The 22412-nt window shown below is 38.4% G+C and overlaps 1 pseudogene; it reads left to right on the forward strand.

Moving 5' to 3' along the window:
• LOC139744255 (ATP-binding cassette sub-family C member 9-like) overlaps nucleotides 1-22412 on the forward strand; it is a 40261-nt pseudogene that overhangs the window by 6868 nt on the left and 10981 nt on the right.

Consider the following 22412-nt stretch of genomic DNA (forward strand, 5'->3'; position numbering starts at 1 on the left):
AAATCAGGATATCCCTACTGGAGCACTCTTTACATAAAGGCTTATAATACACTTTTTCATTTAACTGTACATTATTGTCATCCACATTCGAAGCTTTTGCATAGCAGAAGAATATAATTACGTACATATGTTTTACATATTATAAACGTATATGTTATTGTTATTATCATGATTATAATTGGTCCTAGAGAACGGGAAGGTCATTTTCTCCTCCGCTATCCCACCCATGCCCCACGTTGGCTCCTAACATTCGTGCTAGCTGTCATGTCAGTGGCGTCCATAGCTGAGGGTATTCTCACAGACAGCACGTACATCCAGCAGCCAACACAGCCACATCTCTACCTTACAGGTTGGTAGAACCATATACACCACCATGAGGGGGTGGTCACCTCCGGTAACCACTCCCCCCCCCCCCCCCCCCCCCATGATTATGCATTATTGAGTGTTGGTGTTATCTGCCAAGCACTTCATTTATTTGCCTATAAATAGTGTTATTTCTTGTTCTAATCTCATTTGGTCTATCTGAATTTTATGTTTACTCCACGACCTTTAACACTGAACAGTAAAATATTGAATTTGGTCGAACCTCGTACTTGATTGGGAGTGCTCAGAGATTTGGACAGATTTGTATGTAAATGTATTTTGGTTGGAGAGGCCCAAGGGTCATAGTGATTTTGATTGCTTTTTCCAACCCGGCAACTTAGGAAAATCTCACCAGGGAAAGCCTGACATTTTGTATTCTTGTATTTCGCTTGTTTTGTTTGTTCAACTGTTATCACTTGTATTGTCTTGCAAATGCCGAATAAATAATAATAATAATAATAACAAAAATAGTAATGATAATGATAATAATAATAATTTGGAGAAGTCTGATATTGTGGCATTAACTGACACATTTAGACCCGTTGGAGGCTACTCAAAACAACTCTTTTCCACACCAAGAAGTTAATCACAATTCCGCAATAAAAATACTTTGTCACGACAAACACATTTGTTCTTATAACCTCCAACTTCACGGCTGTTTAACTACAATTTTGGAGCAAGACCGGGAGAAAAAAAAGGAAATCCTCTTCCTAGTGTGTTTAACATACCATGGGCATCTGTGATGATTATAGCTTTATAAATAAACAATCATATACAATCTATATATATATATATATATATATATATATATATATGTATGTATATATATATGTGTGTGTGTGTGTGTGTTTATGTGTGTGTGTTTGTTCGTTTGTATTAGTTTCTAGAGAAGTTGCATCAGTTGCATCTTTACATCCAACAAGACCGTAATTTTCAAGAAAGCGACACTTTGAATCTGTTTTTATCGATAACGATAAGGAAAGAAATAAGAAGTTTAAGAAAAATGGATGTAAAATCATACTCATCTCCTTGTTTATAGATAGAAAAGGTAAATGCGAATGTTTCTGGTTTCTTTGATTTTCGTGGCAATTTCAACTGGGCAGGAATAACATCTTTCTTCGGGAGTCTGATGTCGCTGTTGTACTTTACTAAGATGGAGCAATGGCGCTCGCGGCATATGTCCTGGTTTCTACTCTTATATTGGGTGGCGTCCTTGGCAACCATGGGACTCCAGCTCGAATATCTCAACTACCAGGAGCTCAATGACGTCCATGTCACCATCTATGACATCACAATCATTCTCATCGTCGTCTACAGCGTCTTTCTCTTACTGGAGTTAATTTTTATCTCAATCATGGTAGGTGTCCAGTTCCATCATTCCTTTATTCAAAGATGGGACTTCTAAAATAGAAAATGACGTCATAAAAAAGAGAATTAGATTAGGTAACATTTTTTGTGTGTGTGGTCTGGTTGATGATATAACAAGCAAAAGTTTTCGATTCTCGAAGTATGAAATGTGAAAGACATATGGTATCCAGAAATTGATAGGTTGTTGTAAGAGCGGGGACGGGAGAAGACACTCACAAAATTTAGCGGTGATCACAAATGTGACGAAGACCAGACTTCACTGATGTCAACGGTTACTAAGCAACAAATGTTTTCTTTGCCCAAATCGCAGATTTTCGGGTTTTTCAACGACACGACCCTGATTCAGGAATACCCCGAAGATTTGAAGAAGGAATCTATGTACTACATGGAGCTCTATGTCAACATTATGTCTCAACTCATGCACTGGTGGCTGAACTGGATGTTCATCCTGGGTTTCAAAAAGCCTCTGGAGGTCGATGACCTCGGTACCATCTCGACTGTGCACACGGCTGAATACAACCACTTGCGGTTCAAGAGAAATCTGCAGAGAGAAGTAGTAAGTTTCAAAGTATCCCGTGCCTTTCCCTTCCAAGGATTATCGATTTTTCCCCAAAAAGAATTATTCAAATAGATCTATGCGCAGATTTGATCGTGGAAAATGGATCAAAATATAGATGATATAGATAATTGTATCCTTAAAGGTGTCATATCCTCAGTTGCAGATCCCTTGACCCACATTTTTAATCTGTCAAGTTTTAATGGTATTTTTCCTGATAAAATGAAATTGGCTAAAATAATTCCAATATCTAAGAAATGTAATAATCTGGATGTCAGCAATTATCGTCCAATCTCTTTATTATCTTCATTGTCGAAAGTTTTAGAAAAAATAATATACACCAGAATTATTAATTTTTTATGTGCACAACATATTTACAAATTGTCAGTTTAGTTTTCGAGAGAGACACAGTACCATCCACGCAGTTCTTCATTTTATTGATAAAGTTGTTAATGCAACCGACAACCATTCTCATTTAATTAGTATATTCTTGGACTTCTCCAAGGCCTTCGATACGATTAATCATAACATTTTGCTCCATAAGTTATTGCACTATGGAATACGCGGGAAGGCCTTGGAGTGGTTCAAGGGTTATTTAGCTAACAGACAACAGTTTGTTCCAATTAAAGATAATCATTCAGTTATAAGAGATGTTAAGTGTGGCGTTCCACAGGAAAGTCTTTTGGGGTCGCTGTTATTCATAATTTATATCAATGAGTTTTCCTCTGTTTCAGAGCTACTTTCTTTTATACATTTTGCTGATGATACCAGTGTTTTTCTTGCCCATAACGATATCGATGTTCTTGTTCAACAAGTGAATACGGAATTGAAAAAAGTGACCAACTGGGTCAGAGCTAACAAGTTATCTTTGAATGTTAAAAAAAATAGATATATGCTTTTCAGCAATACTGTTGATTCTTTGAACTCAGAAATAGTTCTGAATGATTGTAATTTAGAAAGTGTGTCATATTTTAAATTTCTTGGTATTTTTGTAGATAGGCCTAATAAACTTTCTTGGAAAATACATATTGATCATATCTGCAAAATCATTTCTCGCAATATAGGTGTTATGAATAGACTGAAATTCTATATTCCTGAAAAGACCCTACTAGTGTTATACTCCTCTTTGATACTCCCTTCCCTTAATTATGGAATTTTAGCTTGGGGCAATACTCATCAGACACTGATGAATAGAGTGTTATTATTGCAAAAGAAAGCCCTCCGTATCATTTCTAATTCTCCTACACGTTCACATACAAATGCATTATTTGACTGTTATAAGCTATTAAAAATCGATGAATTATTCTTATTTAACTTAGGTCAATTTATGTATATGTATGATAACAATTTACTCCCACCTTTCTTTGGTTCTATGTTTAAAAAAAACAATCATTCCATAATTACCCCACCCGACGTTCTAACGAGTTTCATTTACTACTTCTTCGAACGATTTTAGCAAAGAATACACTTATTTACACTGGACCAAATTATTGGAATCATGATTTAAAATCTGCTCCATGTATATAGTCATTTAAAAGGAGATTAAAGTCTCTTCTTTTACAATCTTATAATGACGACTCGCAGAATCAGATTAGTTTATAGGCTTACTTTGTTACTCATCCGCAATATCGGCATTGCCGTTCTCTTTATTATTGTAACTTGCTCAAGCCTTGATTATAAGATTTTCTTTGTCTATACTTCGCAGTTGAAGGGTTTGTTCTATATTCTTTTTTCTTCTTCTCTTTCTTCCTCAAACCTCCGAGGATCGTCGTCTGTGTTGCATATTCCTGTCTATTCTGTTACCTTTTTATCACGCTATAGTCTTGTTTCCTCTTGTGTCGTCAAGTCAGTTTGTTTCTTGTTTTTCCTCCTACAAGTAGTCTTGTTGCTGTCCCAGTCCTGTTATGTTCATTACTCTGTTTGTTGTCGTTTTATGTATAACTGTTTGTTCGTCTGTCTCTTAGTGGGCTGCCACACTTTTTTGTGACGAACTTTTTGTGCGGATTTTTTGCTGTTTTCAATTCAAATTTTACATCGGGCTTCTAATACAAGAGGGGCCCACACTCTACAAGCTCTGTCTTTTTAGTGGGTCCCTCCGTTTTTTTCACACAGTGAATATCACATTGAAAACTATTTCACTTTCGTTATCTTAGCAACTATTGCAATGTATTGCTACTGTTAGTTTTTTCCCTATTATTGTTGTCTTCTCTGTACAATTGTATGCATTGTTTTTGTGAGATTTATGTCTGTATATTGTGGAAAAACGAATAAATATGAACTTGAACTTGAACTTGAACTTGAAAATAATTTGATGGTTGGATGCGCACTGTAACACAAGTCGTGTTAAAGGATAATCACAATGTGTGAAAGATATGTTACCCGCAACTTAAAAATTCTGTGTTATATGTGCCGCAAGTCCCTCTTATTGCAGTTTAGATTTATGCAGATTTAAAGAACACATGACAAACACGGCAGACAACACAAAACAAAAACAGAGAAAAAGATATGCAAATACAGTGTATATACCAAATATTGAAATCAACTGATGTAACGATGCCGATTGGGTATGTTTTTTTATGTTTCCACAGAAACGTGCCAAGGCCAAAGGAGTTGAACCAAGTCTGGCCCGGGTGTACGTCACGACATACTGGCCTCGGATGCTCGCTGGTGCTTTCCTAAAGCTCTGTACAGACTTCGGTGCCTATGTCGGTCCTCTGGCCATCGGGGGCATTACCCTCTACGTTATCAGAGAGCCAGGGGAGGTAGGACCCAGTAGAACACATGTGAAGGAAGCATGTTATAGTAATCAAGTTCGAAATTCATTCTTGTTTATGAATATGGTTCATCATCATCATCATCATCATCATACTATTATTAACTATAGCTAGTGCAGATGATATTTACTGTACACCGATTTTAATACGCGATATACGCGTACCTCACTATTCAGCTAGTTGTTGTTTTTAAGGAAGGTGTGGCAGGCACATTAGAGAATGTATACTGATCAACCTTAACTAAGTCCTGACAATGACAAATCAACATTATATTCATCTGTAGGGTGTTGTTCTGTTTTGTTTTTACTAAATGATCAGATCGCGACCAGAATTTTGTAAGAGAAAGGAGTTCAGCATCATTTCCCAGTGCCCCATATTGTCTTGCGTTCGTTTGTTCATTCACATTAGGAAATAGGAAAGCAGCCAGACACATATCATAAATAGCAGTCGTTGTTGGGTCCTTGCCTACTCTTTTTTTTTTTTTTGCTTGTTTGTTGTTTATTTGTTTGTTTGTTTGTTTGTTTTGTGTTTTGCATTTTGTTACCTTTCGGATTGGTTGGTTAGTTGTTTTTTACTGTTGTTGTTGTTTTTTTTTGCTTGCGTGCTTTCTTGTGCGTAAAAAAAAACACACAATGGTTTTACATGTTTCCAACAAAACAGCACCTTTATAAAGTCGCATGTGACATTGTCACCTCACACTCCCCAGAGGGCAATTTATTGCCCGATTTCTTTGTCCCAAGTCCAATCTCGGCAAAATCTTCTCCGTTTATCAGTAGTAATCAAATCAAAAAATTACAGCAAGAGTTCAAATGCCGTTATTTCAGTGTTCCAATGTCTGATTTTATAATCATTGTGTTATTGGATGCACAATGCCTTCTGTTTTGATTTTTATCGTCTAATTCTCCTGAAGGTTTTTTTTTACGCGATTAATTTACCTACGTAGAGTCAAGTCTATGCGAACGTCCTTTAGAACGATCATGTCTCTTAGTGATCGAGATCAGTGTAAACAAACGAATATCAGATGAGGTCAATGGGTCATGTATATCAACCGTGTACTCTGGTCGACTTTTATATCACAACAAGAAGGCACGTATTATAGGCCCACTAAAGAAGGAAATGAAAAGGAAACTATATTGTCACACCCTCTGACCTGTTCCCCTTGTATCAAGTACTAAATCACACATGACGAGATGACGATTTCGACACAAGTCGACATGCTTTCGTACATGTTAAACACAAATAAGTACAACCTGATGGTAAGTGAGTGGGCCAAGCCCTTGAAAGCGATACAATGACTTAATATCAGCACTGCAAAAACTTTCAACAGATAATATTTCATAATCAATGAAATGGATGATTTAAGGGTTTAGCAGAGCTGCTAATCTCCATACTGACTGACACACTTCCAATGGAAATTGACTTTTCTAAAAATGCAACTCGGTTCTATATCAGGTTTTACAATTTCAATATATCAACTTTTTTTCTCCTTTCTTCCTCTTTCTGTTGTCGACGAGCCATCAGATATTTCGATAATCTACTTTTAAATAAAATGATGATGAAGAAAGATTCAATGAGTGACTGTTAACATGTGACATAGGATGTTGACGATGGACATGCTAACATAAGTTCTGTCGCCATAGGAATACAGGAGTCCATTGTCATTCGAGGTTTCGCTAAAGCATGAGATATACCTATGTGTTATGCACAAAAACATTATTAATCATCAATGAGTATCCTTCTGTATATGTGATGAATATTCATAACATTTCGATGAACTCTTGATCCGCAGCCCCAACCTCCCCACCCCGTTAGTGTGTCTGAGTTTTTCGCTGATGCATACATTCTCATTGGGTGTATCTTCGTGACGGCCCTCGTCCGTCACATGTGTGACCAAACCTACCAGTTCTGGACGTCTATCGAAGGGATCCACGCACGATCTGCTATTCAGGCAAGCACTAATATAATGTCAGTATATGTACACCCAGCAAAAAAAGAAAGTAAACATTTTTTCGTGGTCATATTTTTCTTATAAGATTTTTATGAAAATCAATGTTTTGTATACCATATCAAAGGTAATTTAGTTGGCTACTAAGCTAATAGGTTAATTAAAAAGAAAAATTTACACATGACTGGGCATATTCGTTTTTGCCCTCCAAGGCACAAAATTAAAAATTGCAAAAAAATGACATTTTCTCTTTCATTTGCAAATGCCCTTCACGATAACATTGACAACAAAAGACCAGTTTAACACAACGAGAGACATGAATGAAATAGGAAAAATATTTTTTTTGTTCTCTTTATCTCTTTATTACCTCTAAGAAAAACAAAGTGGGAAACTAAAGGGGAAAATAAGAATTTTCTGTCAAATCAAACTTCAAATGACATAGGGAATAAAAAGCATAAAGATGGTTAAATGAGCAGAATTTCTTTATTTATTTCTTTTAAACTAGTGATTTAAGATTCATGTGACAATTTCAAGAACCAAACATAATTTACAATTTCCTAATTTGCAAAAAAGCTCAAATTTGTACCATTTTTGTTAATAATTCACTTATTTCGTTTAAATTTAGATTTGACATGATGCTTTATTTTCCTGCATTATTTTTAGCCTTCATTGCTCTTTTAGGCTTTAAAGATATCATAGAGATCAAAGGTTTGTTTTTGCAACTCAATTCATGTCTCTTTTTGTGTGAAATTTGTTGTTTCTTCTTATTGTGCTATGGTAGAGCACATATACGCATGAATGACAACTTGCTCAGTTTTGCAATTTTTACTTTTGTGCCCTAGAAGAGAAAAACAATGGTGTTCACTCATGCGTTAAGTTTCCCATTTTGTTGACCTAATAGGTTGATAGCCAATTAAATTACCTCCAATATGGTATATAATACATTAGCTTTCAGCTGAATATTCTACGAGAAATCTAGACACTTGAAAAAGCGTTTACTTTCTTTTTTTTTTTGCTGAGTGTATTATGTTATTGTCGCGAATCTCACATTGCAGGCTGCTTTGATGATTCCTGTAAGTATGCACCGTTTTCATAATAATTTGTTCTCGAGAGTGATATTGAGATTTTTTAAAAAGTCAGCCAAATTATCCGGGGTTTTTAAATGTCATGCTGGTTGCTTATAAAGCGCTTCATGATGCAAACCAACAGCATGAAAAATGTACAATGGCCACCATAATAGCAGTAGATTTTGAGTCAAGATTCTCCGCAATCTATTCATTTGAAAACCATTGATAACGGGGTCTACTTTATGAATTCAAATGAACATACAACTCATTCCTATATACGGGTAAATTGTAATGATAAACCTCAATTTTCTTGTCACACATTTACTGTGTATAAAATACATGATCATGCTTCATTGTGCCACTTCAGATATCGGCACTATACTCTATATACTACCTCAGTTGTCGCAGTGTCTTTATATACTTCTTGAGGCTTCTTTGACCCCTTTTCGGTACTCGAATGAATTATTACTTCTTTGGGATGATCTGCTTATATCTTTTTCCAGAGCGTAGTTTACGAGAAGTCTCTTCGGCTGTCGACGTATGCGATGTCGGGTGGGATGATGACCATGGGCCAGATAACCAACCACATGTCGGTCGATGCCAACAACGTGATGATGTTCTTCATGCTTGGCAACGAAGTCTGGGCGACCCCAGTGAAGGTATGTGCCGAGGGGAACCGACCCCAACAAAGCTCAGGGGAGGGGAACCACTAAACAGGAGCAAACAAATTTCATCTCTATTCACGGCGCATTCTGAATTAAAGTTCTTGGAGAAGCAGCCGAAATGTCCATGGTTCCGATATGAATAGGTGAAATACTTACAACGGGATATGACACATATTGATCAGTACAATGAATTACAGTAAAGGGGTTACAAAATTCGATATCGCTACTTTCATCAATGCCAAAGTTTAGTTTATCGAGGACGTAGAGGATGTATGAAATATGACAGAATTTGTTGGAAAGATGTAAATTCCTGCCACATTAACATAATAACACGTAAAGCAGTAATGTCACCCAGTGTTCACTCCCAATATCAGTGAACTCTAACCGTCATCTGTCTTTGTACTTCCAGATCGCCTTCGCCCTTTTTCTCCTCTACCAACAGCTGGGATCACCAGCTCTAATTGGAGCCAGTGTCTTCCTCCTTGTCATCCCATTCCAACTAGCAGCAGCTGTATCCATGTCAAAGTTCATCAAGGCTGTCCTCGTAAGTCACGTGACGACGCTGTCTTTCCCATCCTAAAGGTCAAAGAAGCAGCTAAAATAAAAATGTCCTTGCTATTCAGCGCATAAAGCGATTATCTTTCCACCTGTGTACTGTGATGTTTCACTCATTCTGGAATACATTCAGTAAAATTTGTCAACAAGTTGAATATACAGTTGTGAAGAACAACTATTAGTTTTGTATCCAGTATCAGCTGGAATCTCATGCGCATTATTTAGGGAATTTGTAGTTGATAGTCATATCCTGTATTCAATAGTATGTATCATGTACAATGTCTTTTATTAGTATTTGAATGTTTTATTTGAATACGATTTCTTTCTATACAAAGTACAAAACGTTTATGCTTCTGGTTATCTAATTAACTTCGAGATAAACATTAGTTTAATAGAAGTTGTCTACAAGCTTACCATCCTGTATCTTTTTCTCTGCCTTCCATACGCACGCCTATGAGTGAAATGAACACCCGCGCAAGATACCAATACATTTGAAAGCTTGTAAGTGGCATCATCCTATAACAACAAAAAGCAAAGCAAAACAAAACAGAAACAAAGAGAGAAAAAAACTAACTTGACGTATTGTAAAGTAGCCAATGTTGTTAAAGATTGTAATTTTTCCCAATTTCTATTTTTTTTTTATATTCTTCTGGCAGTTAAGTCTGGTATGCTGTTTATTTATTTATTTATTCATTTGTTTATTTATTTATTTATTTATTTATTTATTTATTCATTTATTTATTTATTTATTTATTTGTTCATTCATTCATTTATTTCCATTCACAGGGTGGATAGCCCTTTCAGTTGTTGTTAACATGATAAATAGAAAATGTATTCGACCAATCACAGACAAACGGGAGATTAGTATTTGATATTAGTAATGCATTCTTCACTCCATCAAAAGGGGGCGGCAGACTTCCGACTAAAAATCTCGAATGAGATGCTACAAGGCATCAAGCTCCTGAAACTCTATGGATGGGAAAGGATTTACTACCAGGCCATCAAACGGGCCAGAATCACCGAACTCTACGCTCTCCTCAAAGTCTACATCTTCTTTGCAGTCACCTGTAAGCTGTTCCTTGCTACCCTCACTTTCTTATCACATTTATAGAAAAGTAGAACATATTTATCTCTCTTATACATGGCGTAACAGAAATCTCATGCTTGACAGAGTCCAGCACATGATTTTTAGGAGGCTGTAACCTTTCTTCAGAACAGCAAAGTAATCCATTGATTCAAAGTTATCTCCCACTTACTATTGACTCCTGATCGGAATTATATAAGACTCTGTTATCATTATTATTATTATTATTATTATTATTATTATCATTATTATTATCGTTATTATTATCATTATTATTATTGTTGTTATTATCATTGTTATTATTATTACAATTATTATTATTATTATTATTATTATCATCATTATTATCATTGTTATTACTAAATATCCCCTCACCTTTTTTCCAAAAAGAAGTAGCTTCTAAACTAAGATAGTATAAAGTAGAAAGACTGCAAGATAAAAATAAAGAGAAATAAAAAGAGATATATAGGATAAATGAGAGAATGAATGAAAAATAAAGAGAAATAAGAAGAGATACATAAAATAAATGAGAAGGACGAAAGGTTTGCTCATGTGACTGTTGTGTACGAAGACCGTCATGCATGCTTCATGAATTATTTTGTTCCTTTATTTACAGTTGTCATCAATGCTGCCACACCCATCATAGTTACGCTCGTTGTAAGTACACCTCCGATTTTATTTGATTTTTTTTTCATTTCTCTTTATAGTATGATTGCTTTGGCTTCATCTGTACGACACGAACATATTAATACGATAAGTATAGTGCTTGTGTAGCTCTGCCAAATCAAATTGATTTATCTGTTGTAAGACGTACAAATTATGGTGGAATTCACTTTTTGATTAAGACTGTAGCAGGGAGTAAAAGGGCTTCCATGTAAGTGCTCAAAGAGAATTTATTTTTAACTCTCTGACCTCATCACTTGATGCTGTTCGAATTAATGACATATATTTTGTGTCTTCCCTTTTCCGCCCTCACTTCCCTGCAGTCATTCGGGACGTACACAGCTGTGACTGGTAAGATTCTCACACCCGACGTCGTCTTCACCTCTCTCTCGCTCTTCAACCAGATCGCCGGTCCGCTTTTCATGTTTCCCTTCGTCATCAACCTCTTCGTCGGCTGTATCGTCAGTACCTCCCGACTACGGAAATATCTTCTCGCTCCAGAGGTTGAAGGTCGGTCTGGAGACATCAGCGGGCTCCCAGACGGTGTCGACTCGGCCACTGACAGTGCAGAGAGTGTCAGGTCTACCGACAAACTCGTACGTGTCATTTTCAAGATAGATTTATAGCTGAGTTTATAATTTTGATGTATTTCAGTTTGAGCCCTTTTACTATAAGGTTTGCTGGTGATATATTCCAACTCGCCTCAATCACGTCAAAGTCCAAGCCCATAAGGAATACATAAATCTGAGGATTCCAAAAGTTCCTCATATCAATTAATAGTGCCCATTTTTCTACATACTTCGCCGGTGAATGTGTGCAAGACTTATGGGGACATTCTCCGGGTTTGTCAACTTTGATTAACAGGCAATGCTTTCTTGTGTATCGGGCCGGGATTTAGATACAGTACCTCTTGCCTACAAAGAAAACATTGTTTAAAATTTCTTTGCATTCACCAAGCTTTATTCAATGTGCATTTGTCATAATAGGACTTTGAGATCGATGTGAAACAGCCTAGCTGGGGGAGGAGTCGGTCAAAGAAAAGCAAACGTGTAGAGACGGCTTCAGACTCGCCTGATAAGAAGACACCACTCCTTAGCGGAGATGGGTCTCCCAAGTCTTCATTGTCTTATGGAGCCACTCATTATCAGGAAGACACTTTCTTTGGAGAGAAAGACGGATTTCCATCTGATGTGGCCATACGGGTGAGTTTGATGGCAGTTTATGAGGATCCTCGTTTGAAATTATTTTCCCATGTTTGATACAAACATCGTTAAAGTACACATAAATTAGCTTATCCTATATGTAACGACATATGTAACGACATTTTTCTTCGATTAGTGGGTTTATTCTATAGAGGACAGACTCATTAAAGCTATCCATACTCTTGACTTTAAAAAAAAGAGAGATGAGTGCATCAATTTCATCATATATGACGCTGATTGTATGACATCATTTCAATGTCACAGACGCTCTATAGCTACGTACGTCCACTTTGTCCATTAAAGTATTAACCATAACTTTACAACCAATTTCCCGACGAAGACGTAAGGGAGAGGAAAGTTTATACTCAACAAGACCAATGAGAATAAAAAGCCCCCTTCCTCCTCCTGGCTGTGTGGCACAGTGGATAAAACTCCTGACTTTAAATCGAGGGACCCGGGTTGGAATCCACTCCAGGGCTAAGGTCCTTGGAAAAGATGTTATTACCCACCATGTCCTTCTCGACCCAAGTGTATAAATGGGAACCTGGCAAACACGGTAGGGCAGGGCCCTCTTGTAGAACAGTGTCAGCGCTGAAGAGGCTACCCTGGATAAAGAAAGAAAATATAATATCATTATATGCAATTGAGTCTTAGTACCTAAAAACGTTTCACCATTTGTGAAAGTGTTTTGTCGCATAATGGCTGTCATCACGAGTCACTATCCTCCCGTTGCTTGGCAACAGATTGATGACGGCAACTTCACGTGGGATCCTGACTCCAATGTACCCATCCTGTCAGACATCAATGTGGACATTCCCAAAGGTAAGAGGGGAGATCCGAGCCTGTTTCTAATCGTGAGTGAAATATGTGAAAAACAAACACAAAACATAACATAACATATCACACTTCCACACAGATACACACAAACCATTCAACACGCAGTACATCCGACTTATAATTACAGTGTACATTCTTGAATACATCATTGAAGTGTTAAAATGAATACTAAAGCTGCATGTGCACAGAAGTAAAAATTGCTAATTCATCATTCACTCGGGTGCTGTCTGTCTGTGTGTGTACGTGTGTACATGTGTACATAAGAATACAATATCGTACAAGAGAACTTCGAAAGATCTGTAATTAGTCTCCCAAAGCTCCATTACTCTGAGTGAACAAGAACGATCGTAAAACGTAATATTTATAGTACATAAACCTACGAGTATTCATGTTATGATTGCATAACTACTTTTAGAAAAAGTCCTCTTTTTACCAGCAGACATGTTATCAAAAAAAAAATGTCAGTGCTCGGGTTCCTGTATGAGAGTCACGCATAGAGCGCTTTGCACGATACTTGTCTTTCCTGCCCGTTTCAGGGTGATTTGATAATCTCTGCAGCGTGGATATGTTTTCCTGGAGTTCGATCCAACAGCTGTCCAACCAGGGAAATGGGACCCACCTCCCTGATCCAACCAGATCCAGCCATGGAGGTATAAGCATGGAGCTACTGCTCCATGGCGTAAGGGAGAACAGTGCATCTCTTAGATTAACTTGCCGTTCTTAATCGTTTGCTATCCTCTCTGTCCAGGGAAGCTGACCATTGTTGTGGGGCAAGTGGGCAGCGGAAAATCATCTTTGCTGAGCGCCATGCTGAATGAAATGACCACATTGTCGGGTTCTGTCACAACCAGCAGGTAATGATGGTGGTACTAATAAACAGATGCCTTTGACAAGGAAAGATTCGAATAGGGAGTACGGCGAGTGTTTGGGATGAGTAAATGTACATGGTCCTAACTCATGGGACTGCCATGACTGCAGGCAGGTGTGTCCCAGTAGGACCCAATTAAAGCAGGTGTTGCAGAAATGATATCAGGATATAGCACAGTATAAGTTTAGTCCTTGCGGTCGATAGTAGTTTGTTATTAGATATATTGTTTGTTTGTTGTTTTTTTTGGGGGGGGGCAGAGAGTGAAACAAATGTTTCCACAACACAAGCTGCATGCATCTTTGTGGTAACTACTTGTTTATTCATAAAATTTTAAATATATACCTTTATACAATGATTTATGTCGAGTTATCACTCCCTTGTCTTGCATCATTCCATCATGAGACATGTAAAAGGTATATTGATGAGGTCAAGCCTCAAGCAACCCTTTTAATTTAAAGAGACCAACAACGTGCTTTAGTAATGATCATATTGTATTTGTTGTCGAGAAGAAAATATGTTTCGTGCTCAAGGAATATATCCAAATATTCAAGACAAGTCAATATGAAATAAGTATCTCCCCCTTCGTTGTAGTGACGCCAAGTCGACTGCGTACGCTCCCCAGAAAGCCTGGCTCGTCAACGCCACGCTGAAGGAGAACATCATCTTCGGGGAAGAAGTCAATCTAAGCATGTGAGAATTTCATTTGTCACCAGTGATGATAGCAGTGCGATAAATATTTAGAATTTAAATCATGCTCGAAATGGTAAGGGATTTTCTCAAAATCACAACCAGAATAAGAAAGTTATGAAATATCGATTTTCACTAATCAGAGATGTTTGTAGCAAACACGTGGATTGGAAGAGGGAATGAAGTCGTCATTTCGTCTAGTATTAACCTGTATTACATCATTGGCTGAAATAGTTTTTTCACATTATGTGCTTGTAACTAATTTCCATATCCGGTGAAAGGCAAAATTTCATATTTATCTCTCTTTTTTTTTGTAATATACGCATACCGTTAATTCAGATTTATGTGATAAAAATGCTAGGTTCCCCAGTGTTGGGGTTTTTCAATAGCTCAATTGAAACACTTTAAAAACTTTTCTGGACACTTATTTCATATTTTGTCTTCCTCATTGTTCCTTGGCAAGGTATCGGAAAGTGATTGACGCATGCGCATTGCAGCCTGACATCGACATGCTTCCAGGAAAAGACATGACAGAGATCGGTGAGAAGGGAATCAACCTGAGTGGTGGACAGAAACAGCGTGTCAGTGTGGCCAGGAGTCTGTACGCCAACAGGGATATCATCATTCTGGTACGTGCGACTAAATCCTGGCCAGATCATGACGATATCTTAACCCCAGCAACCCCGCCCCTTTTGGCGGGTGCACGTCACGACACCGACACCCACGAGTCATGCAGCTTGTCTTGTATCTGTCGAACTCGTGGGCTGTTTTTACCTAGTGTCGAACTCATGGGCTTTATTTACCTACTGCCGAACTCATTGACTGGATGACTCGTGAGCTGTATGACTCAGGACCTGTTTTCAATGTCGAACTTGTGGGCTGTATGACTCGTGGATGTCGGTCTGGTGGGATGACCCCCTTTTGGCAGAATTGCTGTAGATAACGATTGTGTTCCTCGGAAAGAATTCACAATGAGATAAATTATGCATTAATCGTTGTCGTACAAAATCTTCCAAACTTTTGTCTCGTTGTCCTTTGTTTGTCTCCAGGATGACCCCCTCTCTGCACTTGACATGCACGTTGGATCGCACCTCTTCAAGAATGGTATCCAGAACATCCTCAAGAAACGACGGAAGACAGTGATCCTCGTCACACACCAGCTGCAGTATCTGCCTGACGCTGATAAGGTATGAATAACAAATATTCAAACTGAATTTTGTAGCCGTTTAACAAATATATTATGTTTTATCACCAAGAAAATGATTTTGCTCTCCATGCTGTATGGAATTCATCATGAGTAGCATTAGATAATAATATGTCTGTCCATCTAAAGTATCATGTAAGGTTTCTGGAAGTAATCTGAAAGTTGAATATAAACGTAAAATCATTTAGCAGCAGTACAGATTGTGATATCAGGTATATCATAGCATCAAAGGCTTTTGATAGTCCATCCTTTCGATGTTTGTGAACATAGAGTAATATACAAATGGTAATAGAGAGACAGAGATATCCTGCAATGGGGACAGAAAGAGGAGGGAGGGAGAGGTAATGATGCATGTACATTTAAAAGTGTATAGGGTAATATATCAACATGTGCACGAAGGTTATGGATTGATAAAATATCATGTATGAAGATGTCGCGCAAGTATAATGCTGTCTGCTCTAAATTCTACTTCTCCTGATTAGATCCGGTTGCACTGGATCTTCGGTAAGTACCAAATTAGTTAACTGTTGTTTAACTCGGCCGCATGCTAAGTTTGCCAGTGATATTTCATTCCATACTCAATGTTGCCGCTGTCATGGATAATTAAATACAATGATCACTTGGAGATCTTGATGATCCTCGCACCTTCGTATCCATGACGACTCCTTGTTCGACTTCCTGACAGGTAATCGTGATGAAAGACGGTAAAATCTCGTGTCAGGGCACGCCTGATGAGGTGGCGGAGGCTGACCCATCTCTTATGGCCGACTCGGAACGCATGCTGAAGGAGGCGACGGAATCAGAGGCCGAGGCGTCGGGGGCCGAGTCTGAGACATTGCTGGAAGAGAGGCGAGCCCTGAAGAAACAGCTATCGAGACAGATTTCCGTCAACAAGGATTCAGTTCCAGGAACATCAGGTATAGTGTGGAGGAAGCGAAATGGATTATCTCAACATCAGCATCTTTAGGTCTTAGAATCTAAGAAGTTATGCCTAACATTCCTAATGGTTGTTTGCAAGTCACTCTTACTTGCTATCTAAGTCTAGTTTTTATCTTGTATCTTGTTTGTTTGTTTGCTTGTTTGTATGTTTGTTCGTTCGTTCAAACAGTAAAATCCTGTACAAAAATAAACAGCGTTGAACATAACATAATTTATATATCAGAACACAATGAAAACAAATTTACATGACTGTGGCAATGATAATAAAATATGTAGCGGTGGATAGCCCATTTCAGATCTGTCTATACATGATAGATCTGTTATTCCATGGTGTCCAAGACAATAAAGCCTACCAAACATAATTTACAACTATCACTCTGTGCCCACAGCTTGAGTATTAGCAAAACATCCCCCTTCCCTCCAGGGGACTCACTGATACCCGATTCATGAATGTATTACATAACTATTACCTCGAGAACGTTGGGACTTTTTTAAGCAATGTTCAGACGTATTTCTAGTCGGAGTAGAATTTTATGACGCAGCAATTAAAATTCAAATTCATACTTATCTTACCACGACCCTGTGTCAACACGACGGTCGTGGGAAGAAACTCCGACCAATTTACGACGATCTTCGAGGGGATCACCGTGGAGGGTCGGTGTAACTTCCGGAAGTGGTAGCGCTGCGCTCGTCGACCATACGATTGTTTATTACCAGCGGCATTTGTCTTCTCCATTCTTGTTGATGGAAATTTCTGAGCGCTATAACTTCTTCGTCGCGATCGACTAGGTTAGAATTGCACTACACGCGCACGTGTACTCGCAAAATGTTAACATTGCTGTTTGACCCTGGAAGTTGTACCTAGGTCGAAAGGTATGTAAGTTCATAGATATTCCGAGGGCTTGTCCGCACGGGCAATTTACTCCGACCGGCTAGTCCGTGGTAGCGAGATACTCCTGAGAAAACTCAGGAGTATCTTGTACCCCTGGCATCCTCGGATGTCATGCCAGACTCGAGTCTCGGATGAACACGGCGTGACTGCCCTCCCAGTTCCTTATGCAAACACGAGGCACAGCCCGTGGTACCCTTTCATGTTGATCTCGAACACGGCACGAACTCGGCACACGTTCCCATAGCAACCCGCTCGGGGCACGGTCCCGTGATTACTTGCGACCAGCTTCCTGGCAGTCCACCAAAATGCCGAATCCACGAATTTTTCCAAATGCATTACAACAATACATACATGCAACAGCTGACAGCAATCAGTACAGTGTATGTATAGCCACTGATGGCAGTCGTAAGACTGATCAAATTCTAAGAAGACGCACCTAATTGCCTTGCAATTTTACACGTGAGGTGAGTGTAACCATTGTTTAGACATAGATAAAACATAAACTGTATTATTTTGTAGTCAACACATATTTTATTTTTTTCATTATTTAATCATGCGTTGTTCTTACAAATTTGATATCTCTACAAATCGGCAAACAATTTGTCATGGCATATAGTATACGATAAATAAACGATCACTGTAGGTTGACAAAGCACACACGTGTAACTGTATACATACTAGTGCGCGCTCGCAGTTGTGTTTGTCCGAGATTTCCGAACAACGGCACGTCCTCCGGAGGACGTGCCGTGTTTGTGCTGGACGGTCTAGCACCAACTTCACGCCGTGTTCATCCGCTGTTCGTTCTGTGTTCACGCCGAGTCGAGATTTCATGTTGACAGTGGTCTGGGATGAACACGGTACGTCCTCCGGAGGACGTGCCGTGTTTTTTGGCCAATATGAAAGGGGTATTGGTCGGAGGAAGAGGTCGTGGTAAGTTCCCCCAATCGGAGGCAGTTACCACGACCTTGTTCAGACGGGCACTACTCCGACCTTTCCTCCGAAGTTACTCCGACCAAGCTTCCTCCGACCCTTCCTCCAAAGTTACTCCCACCAAAACTGCCTTTGTCTGAACACAGCTATTATCACTAACGATTTTATCAATAATTCATATTGTAGAAACGTTCTTAATTATTGATGCGATCACAATCGATAAATGTTATGTGCCGTGTATCGTCGTTATGACCGTCCTCGACAGTGGTAGACATCACATTTTAGTCATTAACATAAAATCATTATTGGCTCAATCATTGTTAGGAAACACAATTGTTGCTAATCGCTGCCTTCATCAACGTGGTTATTGACTTCATCACAATTATTTCCATCAGCATCACTTTAAGTGCATTCATCATCTGTACCACCTCCATAACAGTCATCGATATCTCCATCAAAATAGTCCGTCATCATCTACTTTGTGCGACATTATACCTGAACAAGGAACAGATCGTTTGTTACATTGATCGCTTTTCCTATTCTCCCTAGCGGAGGAGACAGGCCGGCTAATCGAGGAGGAGGAGAAAGAGAAGGGATCCGTGTCCTACATGATGTACCTGTATTACTTCAAGTCGATGGGATACTCCATCGCCTGTCTGATGGTTGGATGCGTTGCTATGAGGAGTGGTCTGCAGGTGGCTACCAACTTCTGGCTATCCGATTGGTCCGAATCTGGCCTTTTGCCCGCAAACGTGAGAACAAAACTCAAAATGTTCACCTTCTTCTTGATACATTGTACGTCATACCATCTGGTTGTTGTTGTTATTGGTGGTGATGATGATGATGATGTTGTTGTTGTTATTTTCTATTCTATCAATCAGTTTTAATTCTTCAGAATCATGATGTCTCAAAGGATAAAGTTAAACGGTTCAAATGTTAATATCTAAACTTAGCTAAGATTGCATACTGAGTATATAATGTTTGTCTGTGTCGTAACCCGTTATAGGAAACCAAATCGGACAAGTTACTACCTGAGGGGATACGCCGGATTTTCTATGTCCTACCGTAGCTGGGTCAATCTTATCGAATATTTTCAGCTGTCTGGGAGCCCTGCTGGCAGCTCGAGCCATCCACTTCGCACTGGTCCAGAATATCATCGGCATACCCATGAGGTGAAATTCCTACAAGATATTTTTATTTGTTTTCATCAAAGTAACGACTTCCACAGAAACAATTGTAACAAACGCACAGTCATTATACATAGTCAACATAGATAGTATAATGGAACGCAATCAATAGAGTAACGATGGCAAGAAGTAAAAATTAAAAAAGTGATGTTCACCTTGTTTTGTACTTGACGTCTTGCTCTCGACAGTGCAAGGTCTCCTGGCAAATCAAACGATTTTGTAGGAGATTATAACCTTTCCTTTTGTAACAAGTTCGTCCATCCGTTCAAAGTTATATCACACTTGCTTGTGAACCAAAAGATATATCTTGTAAACAAAGGTTGTATGAAAGAAAAGGACTGAAAGATGAAAAATTAGAGAAACAAAACGACAAATATTTGTCTTTACTACTATTTTCAGTATACAAAAACCCTAACCCAGGCAATTTTCTGGCTCGAAATTAACGATGGTACGTGCACCATTCATGTACCTCATTTGTTGTAATTAATCATTTTACCATCTCTCTTATGAGGGCTTATCATTGCATGTTAAATGTGGAATGACAATAGTAATATTGTATAATATGGCCGAATTTTCTGAATAAACATTTATAGAGGCTTTGAGATAATGGAAAACGAAAAGGTAAATTGTGATAAACTAACGGTCCTGCAAACTATAGTTCTCGTAGGGTGTTCAGTTCATGACATATCCTGGTAGGCAAAAATTTGTTATCTTTTTTAATGTCCAATTTGAAAGTTTGAGCGTGTAATGGAGTTTGTGCTTTTGTTAAACAAATTCTTCGGTACATCAATGAATTCTTTGTCGCCATTGTATAATCAGTGTACTTCCAATTAGTTTGAGATGTCAGCTTTATATTCAGCGGTACTTTTAATGACTTAATTTTCTCATTTTCACTTTCTAAAACCAGGTTCTTCGACACCACACCTATTGGGCGGATTCTCAACAGACTGTCGAGCGATACGCAGTGGATCGATCAGGTAATTATTGCCTTCTTGTAAATAATCGAAGCAAATTTTCTTCCTGCCTAAATCCATTTTTCATAAACAGTTTGTGAGACACAGCTCTAACTTACATGATTTCCCAGATCAGATCTTTGAAATTACTATGATGAAAAAATGCCATTATATTATGATATGAAAGTATCCAGGACAATGCGCAATAGCGAAATGTTTACTACAATATTTGTAATGATCTAATACGATTATCCCAGCGTCTGGTTCACCACCTGCAACATGCTACTCAACACCACTGGTAAGCGTCATCGCTTCATTCATCGTCAACGCCATCGTCAACGTCTACTTCGTCATCTTCCTCGTTCCGATCGGCATCATATTTTTCATCATCCTCGTTTACTTCGTAGCCACGTCAAGGTAAAGGTTGTAACTACTGACACACTAATCAAAACGTTTTAGCATCTTATGCATGGTGATTTTTATACAGGGTAGCTTTCTCACAGCACAAGAACTGTTACTTTATGCTTCCGTCTGTCCGCCGCTTCCGTGTGTAGGCCCTACTACGCCTACAACTCCAGTAGAATAGACATGTCTTGATAGGCCTACATATTGTATTCTCCCTTTCTCCTTTTCCCCTCCTCTTCCTCGTTGTCTTCTTCTTGTTCTTTATTCTTTTCCTCCTCCTATTCTTCTTCTTCTTCTTCTTCTTCTTCTTCTTTCTGCTCGATTTCTTTCCCCTTTTTCTTTGAGTGCCGTATGAACAAAATTTCTACACCTAAAGTGTTGCCAGGATGTGTAAAGATAAATGATTCTTGATTCATACAAAACAGTTGTTGATATGACATATGATGATTCTACTCAGTATGTGTCAAGACAGCTCAGATTGTTTGTAACTGATCAAACCGGTGAAGCTTACTTCTGCCAGTTACCTTCTTAATTTCTACTCTACTACACAGGATGTTACAACGTCTGGAAAGCGTCACCAGGTCTCCGGTATTCGCACATTTTTCTGAAACCTTAGGTGGTCTTCCTATCATACGTGCATACAAGTAGGTGATATAAATATTGGCAATTCTTCTGTCTATGCAAAGCATAAATAGTCCCAAATTTTGAAAGCAGGAAAATACATATTCAAACACAACGATGACAATATATGTTGAAATATCTTCCATAATTATGTTCAGATCTCATTGTTAGGGATTGGCTTTTGAATAGATTTCTCCTATAACTTTGTAATCATGATCCGTTTGTCAAATTTCCCCGTAAGATGAGGCAGGGCTTTATCTCACCAACGAAAGATGTCTTGAGTTGCCATATGAATTTCATGAAGCTACCTTGCTATTAAAAACCGATATTTTTGCGGTTTGCCAAATAAAACATTTGCAAGTTAGGAACATCGCTGTCCAAGTTATACACATCCTTTTACAACATTTCTCAGTACGCAGCAGATATTGGTGATTTCAAGGAGTTCTGTTTGGAGTCTATTCGGAAATTGAGCGGTGAATTAAATCAATGTCACTTAAATGTTTTCTTCCTAACAGGGATGAGAAACGCTTTTTCAGAAACATTCTTGGTAAGATCGACAAGAATAACACGGCACTGGTCTACCTGTACACTGCAAATCGGTGGCTCGCAATTCGTCTGGTAAGTTACAGGTTTAGATATACAGACAT

The sequence above is a fragment of the Diadema antillarum genome, unplaced genomic scaffold (genome assembly GCF_040938485.1).
Source record: "Diadema antillarum isolate AM-2024a unplaced genomic scaffold, OU_Dant_1.0 seq00001148_RagTag, whole genome shotgun sequence".
In the NCBI taxonomy this organism is placed as follows: Eukaryota; Metazoa; Echinodermata; class Echinoidea; order Diadematoida; family Diadematidae; genus Diadema; species Diadema antillarum.